The 12,781-nt window shown below is 51.8% G+C and overlaps 1 long non-coding RNA gene across 3 annotated transcripts in view; it reads right to left on the bottom strand.

Annotated features, from left to right (window-relative positions):
- LOC136576361 (uncharacterized) overlaps positions 1-12,781 on the bottom strand; it is a 116,184-nt gene that overhangs the window by 14,647 nt on the left and 88,756 nt on the right. For all 3 annotated transcript variants that reach the window (XR_010786348.1, XR_010786347.1, XR_010786349.1), the window contains one exon: positions 7,364-7,483. This is a non-coding gene — a long non-coding RNA (uncharacterized lncRNA). The remainder of the gene's footprint in view (positions 1-7,363; positions 7,484-12,781) is intronic.

Raw genomic sequence — 12,781 nt, 5'->3', positions numbered from 1 at the left:
ACGGAATATCAAAAGAACAGGCGACAGTTTCTTATACGTCATTTGATTCCGCGGTTCGCTTGGTAAGAGCGGCGGGAAAAAGAGCCCAGCTAGCAAAGACGGACATTGAGTCCGCCTTCCGATTGTTACCAGTCCACCCCGATTGTTTCCACCTGTTGGGATGCCGGGTGGACAGTCAATTTTTTATTGATATGTGTTTGCCGATGGGATGCTCCATTTCATGCTATTATTTTGAATTGTTTAGTTCCTTTTTAGAGTGGTTACTCAAGTATGAGACGGGCATCTCATCGGTGATACATTACTTAGATGATTTTTTGTTCGTCAGGTCCGAGAACTCGGGCAATTGCGTATTCTTGCTTAAAACCTTCCAGGCCCTCATGCTGAGGGTAGGGGTTCCGTTATCAGAAGAGAAAACGGTGGGCCCCGTGACTCGGATCACATTCTTAGGAATCGAGATCGACTCTGAGGATATGGTGTTCAGGTTACCAGTGGAAAAAGTAGCCAGGTTACACCAGACAGTCAAGTTGCCAGCTGCAAAAAAGTCACGCTGAGGCAGATTCAGAGGCTGGCAGGTTTGCTTAATTTCGCGTGTAAAGTCATCCCCATGGGACGGGTCTTCTCAAGAAGACTGACGTTAGCTATGGCAGGGGTACGGGAACCCCATCATTTCGTGCGGGTTACACAGGGGATGAGAGCGGACCTACATATATGGAAAGTGTTTTTGCAATCCTTCAATAGGCAAGTGATGTGCCCAAAGGAGGAGGTTACGGGTAGCGACTTATGCCTATTTGCGGACGCGGCCGGGTCGGGAGGTTTCGGTGTAATTCTTCATAACCATTGGTGCAGGGAACCCTGGCCAGTGAGTTGGGTGAATAGAAAATGGACCAAGAATGTGACACTATTGGAGTTTTTTCCACTAGTGGTAGCGTTGGAACTATGGAATTCAGAGCTTCAGGACCGCAAGGTCTGTTTTTGGTCTGATAACGCGGCGGTGGTGCAGGTGATCAATAGGCAGACCGCGGGGTCTCCGCCTGTGTTAGCATTGTTAAGACATGTGGTTTTGAGATGCCTGCAGAATAATATTTATTTGCGAGCCAGGCATGTTCTGGGTCATGACAATGGAGCGGCTGACGCACTCTCTCGTTCACAGATGGAGGCGTTCAGGGAATGGCATCCACAGGCGGAGGCCGAGGGGGTCCGATGCCCTCCTCACTTATGGGATCTGGTCGAGCAGAGTTGTTGAAGCTGGTGGAGGCATCGGTCACGGGTGCGACGTGGAAGAGTTACAATTCTATATGGTTAGAATGGCTTTCATTGGCAGGCGGTTGTGTGGTCGACGGTGAAAGGCCGCGGGCGGCCACGCTAGATATGTTGTTAGATTTACGGAACAAACATCGGTCGGTCGGAGCAGCTAAAAAATATCTAGCGGGAGTAGCCTTCCTGCTTAAACTAAATGGTAAGACGGACGTTACTAAAGAGTTTATTTTTCGCCAAATAATTCGCGGTTGGAAAAAAGATAAGACGCATATTGATAGACGACGGCCCATTACGTTTTCCATGTTGATTAAGCTATTAGAATTGCTGGAAAGCGTGTGCGTCGATAGTTCGGAAGCGTTGCTATTTAGAGCGGCCTTTTCGGTGGCGTTTTTTGCGGCATTACGAATCGGTGAGCTGGTCCTGGCGAGTAAAAATAAGCCTGGCGGTTTGCGGCATAATGATGTTATTTGCTCTGGTGCATCACTACGTATATGTATCAGAAAGTCCAAGACGGACATTTATGGGAGAGACGAGTGGATAGCAATTAATAGCCTTGGGTCCAAGTGGTGCCCGGTGAGCACGGTCAGAGATTACATGAGCTCGCGTAATATTTGCGACCAATTTTTCGTGCACGCGGCGGGCGATCCCCTCACCCGTTTTCAGTTTACAGCGGTTTTCCGTTCAGCATTACGTTCAGCAGGTTTGGATGTGTCGGATTTTGGTACGCATTCGTTTAGGATAGGTGCGGCAACCATGGCAGAAGCACATGGTATGCGGGAAGAGGAGCTGAAACGGCTAGGTAGATGGAAGTCGCAGGCATACAAATCATACATTAGACCAGACTTAATATTATAAGAAGCGAAGTGGTATGATTTTGGCCTGGTGAAATGGCGTGCGTTGTGTGGTACGGGTTTTGGGTTTTGTTTTTATGTGTTGCAGCTGCAGAGCCGTGGAGAGTATGGATTATCGGGCATTCATTCGTGTACTGGGCCGAAAGGAGAGCAGCAACTCGGCCATTAGGAAGGACTCTAGGAATGACGGACACTGTGGTAAATTGGTATGGCATTCGAGGACTGCAATGGCCAAGGTTGCTGCAGATCGTGACGGAAATTAGCAGGTGGACCCCCCGGCGAGTTATCCTGGTCGTGCACGCCGGGGGGAACGACCTAGGAAAAATAAAACTAGGCGATTTACTCGCTCTAATAAAACAGGACTTGCTCCGTTTTCGCGAGTGCTTCCAAGAATCTGTGCTCGTATGGTCGGATATTATCGCCAGGAGATGTTGGAGGGGGGCAAAGAACCCCGAGGCGATCGAAAACGTAAGGAAATTGATCAACCAGAGGATTTCGAAATTCGTGCAATCCTTGGGAGGGATTGCTGTACGCCATTGGGAGTTGGAGGACAGAGAGAGAGGTGCGCTGCGAGATGATGGAATACACCTAAACGAGGTGGGATTGGACACATTCCTGTCCGGACTGCAGGATGGCGTGGAGGCTGCCTTAGTTCGGGTCCGTGGGGTGGGGCGGAATGCGCCGTAGGGATACGGCGCATCCCGTATGGCCTTGAACTTTCCATGCTGGAGAAGAGGAGGGTTTACAAGCCCAAGGAAAGCGGGCTTACAAACGTCCTGTGGAATAGTTAAAGCTAAAATCAGTTTAAATTAAGCGGGTTGTAGCATGGGAAGGGTTTATGGAGTTAAAATAGTTAAATTAAAATAGTAGAGGTTAAATATTTAATAAAAGCTGTGGCCTACCCCACATTTACACACAAGAAGTCTCCGGGTAAGTTTTTGTTATTAGTTAAGGGAGCGTCAGTCAGGTTGATGCCCCCAGTCTCTTATGCAGCACAGTGAATAACGAGGCTGCATGGGACTGGGGGCGGAGCTTAAAGGGAATAGCGAGCTAGATGGGGGGGAGGAGCTAGGTACGGAAGAAGAAGGAGAAGACAGGAAGAAGACCAAGAGAGAAGAAGCGTGGAGGAAAGAGGACGGAGCCGAGCAAGACGCCCACCCACCCGCCCGTGAGATGGGTGAGGAAAGACTTTATGGGACTTTTATACGTTCGGAAGTTGTCACAGCTGTGGTTGGCCTTGAACTTTCCATGCTGGAGAAGAGGAGGGTTTACAAGCCCAAGGAAAGCGGGCTTACAAACGTCCTGTGGAATAGTTAAAGCTAAAATCAGTTTAAATTAAGCGGGTTGTAGCATGGGAAGGGTTTATGGAGTTAAAATAGTTAAATTAAAATAGTAGAGGTTAAATATTTAATAAAAGCTGTGGCCTACCCCACATTTACACACAAGAAGTCTCCGGGTAAGTTTTTGTTATTAGTTAAGGGAGCGTCAGTCAGGTTGATGCCCCCAGTCACGGTGTTTTCCCATCTGCGCTGGGGATTCCAATGTCCTCCTCTGTTTGGGAAACAGAAAAGAAGAAACCCCGCAGCCCAAGGGGTCCGCCTGTGGATGGAACCAAACAGTGTCGGGCGGACCCCAATGACTATAATGGGGTCTGTCCACTTTCCGCCCAGCTACCCGGTTTTGCAACCGCATCTGTGAGGACACCTCTGTCTGGAGGTCCTGATGCAGATGTGAAACCACCCTTAGAATTTGTCTTGTATTAGTCCATGACTATACAAATTCAAGGAAAAACATAACACCAAGGATACCAGACACACACAGCAGTTGGCATTTCCTTTAAAGGCCTGGTCCCCATCATAACGGACACGTCTCTATGTGAGCAGCCCTGCCCATTATGATGAGATGCACTGATGTCACCCACTCACCTCTGTCCTGGGTAATCCTCCGAATACTTGTTGTTCATACAGGAGCCCAGAGCCTGCAAAACTGCACAGCTGGCAAAGTCCTCGGAGGCGATGAGCTCCAGCCCGTAGCGCTGCCGCTGCTTCTCGAAGCCCGGGGTGGAACAACCTGGTACTGATGTTCTGCTGCATTCCTTGGACATTCTGATGCCGTTCCATATATACCTTACGATCCGGCTCTCCAGCACTTTCAGTTTTCTTCTCCAATGATGAAACTGAAAACTGGAAATGACAACTCCGATGTAACCCAGCCTAAACCAGCGGACATTCTCATAATTCAGCCCCTCGTAGCCTGGAAATATGATAATCTAGGGGCAAGAATACTCCCATCCAAGACCAATAGGAATCTACCTGATCGTCAGGCAGCCGGACTGTCTGTGAGGGAAGTGTAGCCAGCCCTATATAAGTGACCACACAATGCCTGGTGAGGGCGCTGTTGGGCAGGGATAAGCAGTGAAGGTGTCACAGTGCTAGATCAGTGCTGCAGTCACTTCATCAACCAGTGAGGAGCCCAGAGATGGTAAAGTGCTGACCTACATTACCAACATATCACCAGTGTATAAGATCGGAAGACTCCCTTAAAGCGACCCTCCAGCCCTGGACAGACGGCGAGCCGCTATGACTATCTGATGCACATGTGTGTTAGTATGCAGCCGCAGTCTAAGGATGTGCTCACATGTGTGTTAGTATGCAGCCGCAGTCTAAGGATGTGCTCACATGTGTGTTAGTATGCAGCCGCAGTCTAAGCATGTGCTCACATGTGTGTTAGTATGCAGCCGCAGTCTAAGGATGTGCTCACATGTGTGTTAGTATGCAGCCGCAGTCTAAGCATGTGCTCACATGTGTGTTAGTATGCAGCCGCAGTCTAAGGATGTGCTCACATGTGTGTTAGTATGCAGCCGCAGTCTAAGCATGTGCTCACATGTGTGTTAGTATGCAGCCGCAGTCTAAGGATGTGCTCACATGTGTGTTAGTATGTAGCCGCAGTCTAAGGATGCGCTCACATGTGTGTTAGTATGTAGCCGCAGTCTAAGGATGTGCTCACATGTGTGTTAGTATGTAGCCGCAGTCTAAGGATGTGCTCACATGTGTGTTAGTATGCAGCCACAGTCTAAGGATGTGCTCACATGTGTGTTAGTATGCAGCCGCAGTCTAAGGATGTGCTCACATGTGTGTTAGTATGCAGCCGCAGTCTAAGGATGTGCTCACATGTGTGTTAGTATGCAGCCGCAGTCTAAGGATGTGCTCACATGTGTGTTAGTATGCAGCCGCGGTCTAAGGATGTGCTCACATGTGTGTTAGTTTGCAGCCGCGGTCTAAGGATGTGCTCACATGTGTGTTAGTATGCAGCCGCAGTCTAAGGATGTGCTCACATGTGTGTTAGTATGCAGCCGCGGTCTAAGGATGTGCTCACATGTGTGTTAGTATGCAGCCGCGGTCTAAGGATGTGCTCACATGTGTGTTAGTTTGCAGCCGCGGTCTAAGGATGTGCTCACATGTGTGTTAGTATGCAGCCGCAGTCTAAGGATGTGCTCACATGTGGGTTAGTATGCAGCCGCAGTCTAAGGATGTGCTCACATGTGTGTTAGTATGCAGCCGCAGTCTAAGGATGTGCTCACATGTGTGTTAGTATGCAGCCGCAGTCTAAGGATGTGCTCACATGTGTGTTAGTTTGCAGCCGCAGTCTAAGGATGTGCTCACATGTGTGTTAGTATGCAGCCGCAGTCTAAGGATGTACTCACATGTGTGTTAGTTTGCAGCCGCGGTCTAAGGATGTGCTCACATGTGTGTTAGTATGCAGCCGCAGTCTAAGGATGTGCTCACATGTGTGTTAGTTTGCAGCCGCAGTCTAAGGATGTGCTCACATGTGTGTTAGTTTGCAGCCGCGGTCTAAGGATGTGCTCACATGTGTGTTAGTATGCAGCCGCAGTCTAAGGATGTGCTCACATGTGTGTTAGTTTGCAGCCGCGGTCTAAGGATGTGCTCACATGTGCAGTTGTTCAAACCAGAAGTCAACCAAAATGAAGGAAAAAAAGGGTAGAAACTGAACCCGTCCTTTAGTCTACCCTTTATGAGCCTCACCAAGTTTTGGTTTCAAAATCCACATCCAAACCTCCAGGTGTGAATGAAGACATCCTGAGACACTGCACGCTGCTCTGACTGGTCAGCGCTGCCCACGTGGACAACACTGGCCAATCACAGCAGGTGTAGTGTTTTAGACTACCGATGTGTACTAATTCACAGTGTGCAGCAGACAGTCAGAGAAGCGGTGCGGCCATCTTTGTTTGTCTAGGACTGGAGGGTCACTTTAAGGAGGGTTACATCTAGCTTTAGTTTCCCCACTGAGGCTAGTTTCACACAGCTGAGCGATATTTCAGGCAAGGAAGCTCGTCCCGATATCACGCTTGTGCGATGTCCCCGCGGATGCTAGGCGTTTCGTGTCAAAACCGCCTCCCATGACTTCACTACAGTCGCGATCCAATGGGAAACCTCGCATGGCACGCTGTGTGATCTTTCCGGACCCATTGAAAACAACAGGTGAGGTGTTCCGAGGGAACACCCAAATATAGGACAGCAGGGAAGGAGAGCAAAATAATAAAACTCATGTATATTACCCCGGGTCAAAAGAACGTAGTTCATAGTCGTGTGAGATTTGTGCGTCTCGCAATACGTGATTTTCTCACCCATGTGAAGGCAGCCTGAATGACACAAAGACCTCCAATACTGTGGAGTGTAACACGGCATAATGCAGGTTTCCATGACATGCAGAATCCATGGAAAGCTGGATGACAACTGCGATGGCCAATATAATAGATTCCATTAGTGGTCAGCGCCCAGCATCTATTACCCGATGTAGGGAACCAAGATACCTTGGAGTCTTGGATGTGCAGCTCATTCTTTAAGACCCTTTTACATGGAAACACACATTTGTCAGAAGGTTTATCTCCCCGATCATCGGCCCGCCTGAATGCGCCCCAATCAGCTGATGAACATTCAGAACGCTCGCTCACCGGCTGACTGGGTCTTTCATGGGGGCATAAAAATGGTCATTCGTCGGCAGGACTTCCTCCGTGTAATTAGAGGGGCGGCTGCTGACAAGAGCTGCTGCTGGTGACGATGATCAATACTAGCGACCGGTCGTCCCAATACTAGTAATCCTCTGCGCCGTGAGCGGCAGAACGAGGACTGATGGGCAGCTATACTGTCAGTCGCTCATTACAGCCAGCAGAGCATCCATCTTCTGTGTAGAAGCGCCTATAGTGCAGTGAGAGCGCAGCGTCTCGTATGTCTTACCTCTGGATCATTTGTTTCAAGAGGTTCCAGGACCATCTGGTTATGAGATGCCCACAGATTGGCATGCCTGCCATTCATCACCGGGGAGGCGGCCATCATCCTGCCTCAGATACTTCACCCCTGGAACAAAAACACAGTTTTAATTCTGCACCATTTCAAGATCTTTGCTTGCTGTTAATGAATTGAACCATTCTTGTTTACTCCCAGAGTTGTATCTGGTCCGGGTAATCCTCTGCAAAGCCGGACCAAACAACCAGATACCGGGCTCTGAGGGTACAAGGCAAAGCGCTCTTTAACCCCTTAACGCTGCAGGTTGTACATTTATGTCCTGCAGCTGCAGGATATATATGAAGAGAGATCGCAGGGCCACCTCTCGTCATACACCGCAGGCGCCTGCTGTTTATTACAGCTGACACCTGCGGGCAATAGCTGCAATCAGCCGCGTGGCTGATCGGCGCTATTAACCCTTTCAATGCCACTGTCAATTCTGATACGGCCCCTTCCCTTGCGATGAGATCGCAGGGAGCCATGCAGGTGTCATGCCAGCCAGGGCCCTTTTGAAAGGCCCCAGGGCTGTCTTCGCAATATGCCTATCAAGGCGTCCCCGTGGGGTGGCTTGATAGACTGCCTGCCCAATCGCAGTATGGCATTACATGATACTGCAGGAGCAATCAAAGCATTGCTAGTTATGGTCCTCTATGGGGGCTAAAAAAAGGAAAAATAAGATTAATAAAGTTTTAGTATAAAAAAAAAAGTAACAACTGTAAAAAACAACCCTTTTGCCATATTTACAATAAAAGAATCTAAGTAATAAAATAAAAATACATATTTGGTATCACTGTGTCCATAAAAGTCCGATTTATCAAAGTAACGCATTATTTACCTCACACAGTGAACGTCGCCTGTAAAAAAAAAAATAACTCCAGAAATGCCCTTTTTGGGTCTCCAAGTAAAAAAATGCAATGAAAAGCGATCAAAAACTTGTATATATTCCAAGATGGTACCAATGAAAACTACAGGATGTACCGTACAAAATGAGCCCTCGGACAACTACGTTGATGGAAAATTTTAAAAAGTTCTTACATGCAGAAGATGGCGGCAGAAAATAATTTAAAATAATTAAATGTCTTTGAATAAAAATAAAGTAGTACAGGAAAAAAAAAACTTTATAAGTTTGGTATCGTAGTAATCGTACTGAACCATAGAATAAACTTATGGCATTGTTGTTGCATTTTGTGCGCCGTAGAAACAGGATGCACCGGAAGATGTCGAAATAACTTTTTTTAAATTTTACTCCACTTTGAATTTTTTAACGTTTTTTAATACGTTATATGGTACATTAAATAGAACTGAAAAATACAACTCATCCCACAAAAAACAATTGATTTTTTTAAACGGGTGGAGGAAAAACGAAAATGGTAAAAAGGCAATGTCCTTAAGGGGTTAAGGGGCACCTTGGGACCAACCTTTATACCTGCTGAGCCGCACCAGCAATCAAACAAATTTAAAAAAGTACCATAAACTAAATCCTCCTGGTTACCTGCAGAACTAATTCACTGACCCCTCCCTGCAGTATCCTCACGGCAATAAGACTCAGGATTGAGTCATGAGGCAGCTCTCCCCGACAGCCCCCGTCCGCCCGGACAGAGGCGGCCACCCACCTGACAACCCACGTCCCCCAGGACAGAGGCCGACCCATCTCCTTGACAACCTCTGTCCCCCAGGACAGAGGCAGCCTTCCCCTGACAACCCCCGTCCGCCGGGACATAGGCGGACTTCCTCTGACAACACCGATCCGCAGAGACACAGGCGGCCTCTCCCAGAAAACACCCGCCGCCAGGATAGAGGCGACCTCTCCCTGAGAACTCCCGTCCGCCGGAACAGAGGCGACCTCCCCTTTACAACCCCCGTCCGCTGGGACAGAGGCGACCTCCCCCTGACCAACACCCGTCCCACGGGACAGAGGCGACCTCCCCCTGACAAACACCTGTCCCACGGGACAGAGGCGACCGTCCCACGGGACAGAGGCGACCTCCCCCTGACAAACACCCGTCCCACGGGACAGAGGCGACCGCCCCCTGACAAATACCCATCCAATGGGACAGAGGCGACCGCCCCCCTGACAAATACCCGTACCACGGGACGGAGGCGGCCTCCCCCTGACAACACCCATCCGCCGGGACAGAGGCGCATGCCCACTGACAACCACTGTCTCCCGGGACACAGTCGGCCTTCTCCCTGACAGAGGCGACCGAACCCTGACAACCGTCACTCGCGGGAACACGGGCAGCCTACCCCCAGACAACCCCCCTCCGAGGGGACAGAGGTGGCCTTTCCCTGACAACCCCATCCGTCAGAACATAGACAGCCTCCTCCCGACAACCCACCTGCCCCGGGACAGAGTCGGCTTCCCCCTGACAACCTACCTCTCCTGGGACAGAGTTGGCTTCCCCCTGACAACCCACCTTCCCTGGGACAGAGTCGGCTTTCACCTGACAAAGCACCTCTCTCTAGATGTAGGCGGCCTGCCCCCGACAACCCCCGTCTGATAGGAGAGAGGTGGCGTGTCCCCGACAGCCCCCGCCCGCCCGGACAGAGGCGGCCACCCCCCCAACAACCCACTTCCGTCAGGACAGAGGTCGACCTCTCCCCGACAACCCGTTCCCCAGGACAGAGGCAGTCTCCCACTGACAACCCCCGTCCGCCGGGACACAGGCGGCCTCCCTCTGACAACCCCCATCCGCCGAGACACAGGCGGCCTCTTTCAGACAACACCCGCCGCCAAGACAGAGGCAACCTCCCCCTGACAACACCCACGGGACAGAGGCGACCTCCCCCTGACAACACCCATGCGCCGGGACAGAGGCGCATGCCCACTGACAAACCACCTCCCCCGAGATGTAGGGGGCCTTCCCCTGACAATTACCTGTCCGCCGGGACAGAGGCGGCCTACCCCTGACAATTCCGTCCGCTGGGCCAGAGTCGGCCTCTCACTGACAATCCTTTTCCGCTGGGACAGAACCGGCTTTTCACTGACAACCTCCATCTGCCGGGACAGATGCAGCCTCCCCCTAACAATCCGCGTCCGCTGGGACAGAGGTGGCCTCCACCCGACAACCCCCGTCCATTGGGACAGAGGCGAACCTCCCCATGACAACCCCTGTCCGCCGGGACAGAGACAGTCTCCCCACGACAACCCCGTCTGCCAGGACAGAGGCGACATCCACCTGACAACCCCTGTCCCACCGGGACACAGTCGGCCTCTCCCTGACAACCCCCCGACCACCGTGACAGAGGCGACCTCCCCTTGATAATGCCCAGACAATGTCCGTCCGCTGGGACGCAGGCGGCCTCCCCCTGACAACTCCCATCCCCAGAGATAGAGATGCCCCATCCACCCCCCACAACCCACCTCCCGCAGGACATAGGCGGCCATTCCCTGGCAACCCCTCCGTCTGCCGTGACAGAGGCGACCTACCCCTGACAACTCCAGCTCGCCAGTACACAGGCAGCCTCGCCCCGACAATCCAGGTCTGCCGGGACAGAGCATGACCTCCCTCTGACAACCACTGTTCGCCGGGACAGAGGCACTAGCCCCTTTGACAGTCACCGTCCGCCGAGACACAGGCGGCCTGTCCCTGACATCCCCCATCCTACAGGACAGAGGCGGCCTCCCCCTGTCAAACACTGTCCGCCCAGACAGAGGCAGTCTCCCCCCGACAACCCCCAACCAATAGGACAGATACCGACCTCCCTTTGACAACCATTGTCCGCCGGGACACAGGTGGCCTTCCCCTGACCATCCCGTCCCCCAAAAAACAGGCGGCCTCCCTCAGACAACCCCTGTCCCCCAGAACACAGGCGGCCTCCCCCTGACAACCCCTGTCCTGCAGGACACAGGTGGCCTCCCCCTGACAACACCCATCCCCTGGGACAGAGGCACATGTCCCCTGACAATCCCCATCCGTGGAGACACAGGCAGCCTCTCCCTGACAACAATCCACCTCCCGCATCACACAGATGGCCTCCCCCTGACAAGCCCCGTCCTACAGGATACAGGCATCCCCCCCCTTTACGACAACCCCTGTCCACTGGGACACAGGCGGCCTTCCTCTGGCAACCCCGGTCCGCCAGCAGAGTGGCGGGCTCCCCCTGAGAACCCTCGTCCGACGGAACAGAGGTGGCCTTCCCCTGACAACCCCACTCCCCCGGGACAGAGGCAGCCTCCCCCTGACCACCCACCTCGCCAAGGACATAATCAGTTTCCCCCTGACAGCCCACCTCCCACAGGAAACAGGCCTTCTCCCTGACAACCCTCCTCCCCCGAGACAGAGTCGGCTCTCCCCTGACAGCCCACCTCTCCGGGATGTAAGTGGCCTTCCCCTGACAACCCCACTTCCCCGGGACACAGGCGGCCTCCTCCCTGACAGCCCTGTCCACCAGGACACAGACGGCCTCTCCCTGACAACCACCATCCGCCAGGACTAAGGCGGCCTCTCCCTGACAACCACTATCCGGCGGGACACAGACGGCCTCTCCCTGACAACCACTATCTGCCGGGACGCAGGCGGCCTCTCCCTGACAACCACCATCCGCGGGGACACAGGCGGCCTCTCCCTGACAACCACCATCCGTCGGGACGCAGGCGGCCTTTCCCTGACAACCACCATCCGCCGGGACGCAGGCGGCCTCTCCCTGACAACCACCATCCGCCGGGACGCAGGCGGCCTCTCCCTGACAACCCCATCTGTAGGAAGATAACACATTCAAGAGCCCAAAGCAAATTGTAGGAAGGGGCCCGAACCGAGAGCCCGTGTGACTCTATTCTGCTGGGAGTACACCGTGCAGCTGCCGCACCCAGCCAAACCACGGCCACAGCAAATCCAATATATGTGAATGTGAGCGGAATGAAAAGTTCCATGATGTTATTGTCTGATGTATATATATATATATATGTATAAATATATATATGCATGTTTTAATATTTGACGTATTGAACGAATATAGAATATGGAACATTTGAAGGAAACATTTGGAAGCTGCTAATTGTTCATTAATAGAACTTGAAGATCAAACCATGATATGTAGAGATGAGCGAACACCAAAATGTTCGGGTGTTCGTTATTCGGAACGAACTTCCCGGGATGCTCGAGGGTTCGTTTCGAACAACGAACCCCATTGAAGTCAATGGGCGACCAGAGCATTTTTGTATTTCGCCGATGCTCGCTAAGGTTTTCATGTGTGAAAATCTGGGCAATTCAACAAAGTGATGGGAATGACACAGAAACGGATAGGGCAGGCGAGGGGCTACATGTTGGGCTGCATCTCAAGTTCCCAGGTCCCACTATTAAGCCACAATACCGGCAAGAGTGCCCCCCCCCCTCCCAACAACTTTTACTTCTGAAAAGCCCTCATTAG

Source organism: Eleutherodactylus coqui, chromosome 8 (genome assembly GCF_035609145.1).
Source record: "Eleutherodactylus coqui strain aEleCoq1 chromosome 8, aEleCoq1.hap1, whole genome shotgun sequence".
Taxonomy (NCBI): Eukaryota; Metazoa; Chordata; class Amphibia; order Anura; family Eleutherodactylidae; genus Eleutherodactylus; species Eleutherodactylus coqui.
This window is presented reverse-complemented; position numbering and strand designations above follow the sequence as displayed.